This window comes from Elephas maximus, chromosome 3 (assembly GCF_024166365.1).
Source record: "Elephas maximus indicus isolate mEleMax1 chromosome 3, mEleMax1 primary haplotype, whole genome shotgun sequence".
NCBI lineage: Eukaryota > Metazoa > Chordata > Mammalia > Proboscidea > Elephantidae > Elephas > Elephas maximus.
The window spans coordinates 156,009,882-156,011,877 of record NC_064821.1 but is presented as its reverse complement, the minus strand read 5'-3'; positions in this window follow the sequence as shown (position 1 = coordinate 156,011,877).

The window sequence follows — 1,996 nt, the reverse complement described above, 5'->3', positions numbered from 1 at the left end:
GAGCACAGAGAGAGAGAGAGGGAGAGAGAAGAGGTAAAGAAGTTCTTAAAAGAGCTGTAACACAGGTCAAGGCTTGTAACATTGAAGATGGTGACAGGCCTGGAAGGGGCCCAGTGGCAGAATCAGTGGTGATACACAGCAGAGCCAAGAGAAGCCTGTCCTGAGGGGGCTGAGAGGATCCTTGAATGGCTGAGAGGAGCTGAGAGAGATCTCCTACACTGAAGAAGGGAGACTTGCCTACATGGTTCCTGATCTTGACCCTGAATTGCAGCCTGTTGATCCTGATCCCGAGTTGTACCCTGTTACTTCCTTAATAAACCACTAAACTGTAAGTGTGGTTCTGTGTGGACATGGGAACAGATCATTGACCCCAGAAGAGAAGTAGAGCATGCTGTGGGAGGGATGGCTGGTGTCAGAATTGGTGAAAAGTTTGGAGGGTGGAGGTATATCTGCCTGCCACTTCATGGAAATCAGGTTTGGGCTGATCCTGCTCATTGTCCCCCTTAAATTCTGAAAGGTTCTGACGCCAATGCTAGTATTCCCACCTTTTTACAACATCCGTGCCCTCTAAAGCAGCCTCTTTTTTTTTTTCTGGCTCCAGTTTTGAAACAGGCAGTCATGAAAGGGTTATTAAGGGTTATTAACCATCCCGTAATAGTTGTTTTTCAGAAACGCCTACCTTTGCTAGATTTTTGTTAAAACTTTTACAGCACTTCACCATGATTAGTCAAATTCCCAGATTTCTTGTCTTCTTTTGGCAGGAGACCAATGTGCAGGCGCACTGACTCTGAATCTATCCACTATATGACCTTCCCGGGGTGGCAGTAGCCAGCCATAGCCATTTTTTCAGGGTTATGCGCAGTATTTTTAGAGCCCTGTGCAAAAACCAATTCACCAAAATTATGTGGACTGAGGATGCATGGAAAGACTGAGGATCCTCCCCTCACTGTTCATACATATGTATGTCACTCCCTATAAGAGGAACAAATCTGCCCTGGCTCAGGGAGCTGGCAGCCTTAGGTCAGGAGACTCTGCCTATCTCCCAGTTTGCAACTGTGAAGAAAACTTTCAACCCTGTGTCTGGCTGACTTCAATTTGCTAGTCTGCTTGACAGGAAGCTATGAGTTGGTGGCTTCAGTTTCCTCTTCCCCCACCCCTTTCCTCAAGGCCTCTCTTACCTCCTTCATGGGCAGACAGCATTAGCTCTCTCTCTGCCTCGGATTTGCACCTGACATGCATCAGAAGATTGGAAAATTAGGAAGATCCCTTCAGCTGCCCTCTCTTTCAATGCTGGTGGAGACTGTAAATGCTGTTGTTGCTAGTTGCTGTCAAGTCGATTCCTACTCATCACGACGCCCTGTGTGCAGAGTGGAACTGCTCCATAGAGTTTTCAAAGCTGTGATCTTTAGGAAGCAGGTTGCCAGGTGTGTCTTCCAAGATGCCTCTGGGTGGATTTGAAACACCAACCTTTGGGCTAGTAGTCAAGCGTTTAACTGCTTTTGCCACCCAGGGCCTCGGGGAATTTAAATAAATAGGACATTATCTTCTCACTGTCAGAAATAAGTTTAGATTTTTACTTCTCTGAAAATGCTGAATATTAAACTATAGAAGAAAATCCTAGGTCTTGTGTTGGCAGGTGTGGGCGGTCTGCCACCCCTTCCCAGGGTGTGTCCTCACCTCAGTCTCCTGAGCCACAGTGTCCTAGTAAATTGAAATACTCTGGAATCCTTCTTCACAAACTAAACTGAGAAAAGGGAAGAAGGGCCATGGCGCCCCCTGGTGGCTACTGCGGGCACAGCACAGAGAGATCTGCAAGACCCCAGTAGATGCTAGGGAGTGTAGGGCTGGGAGACAGGGGAGAAGACAAGGGCAGGGCCAAAGAAAACCAGCTAAAACGTGAAGGATGCCAAGTGATTGTTCACGACATTGAACTACAAGCCGTGCATCCTACAGAGTGATACAGCTCGATGAAGAAGAGCTGTGAACTTTTCTCCCC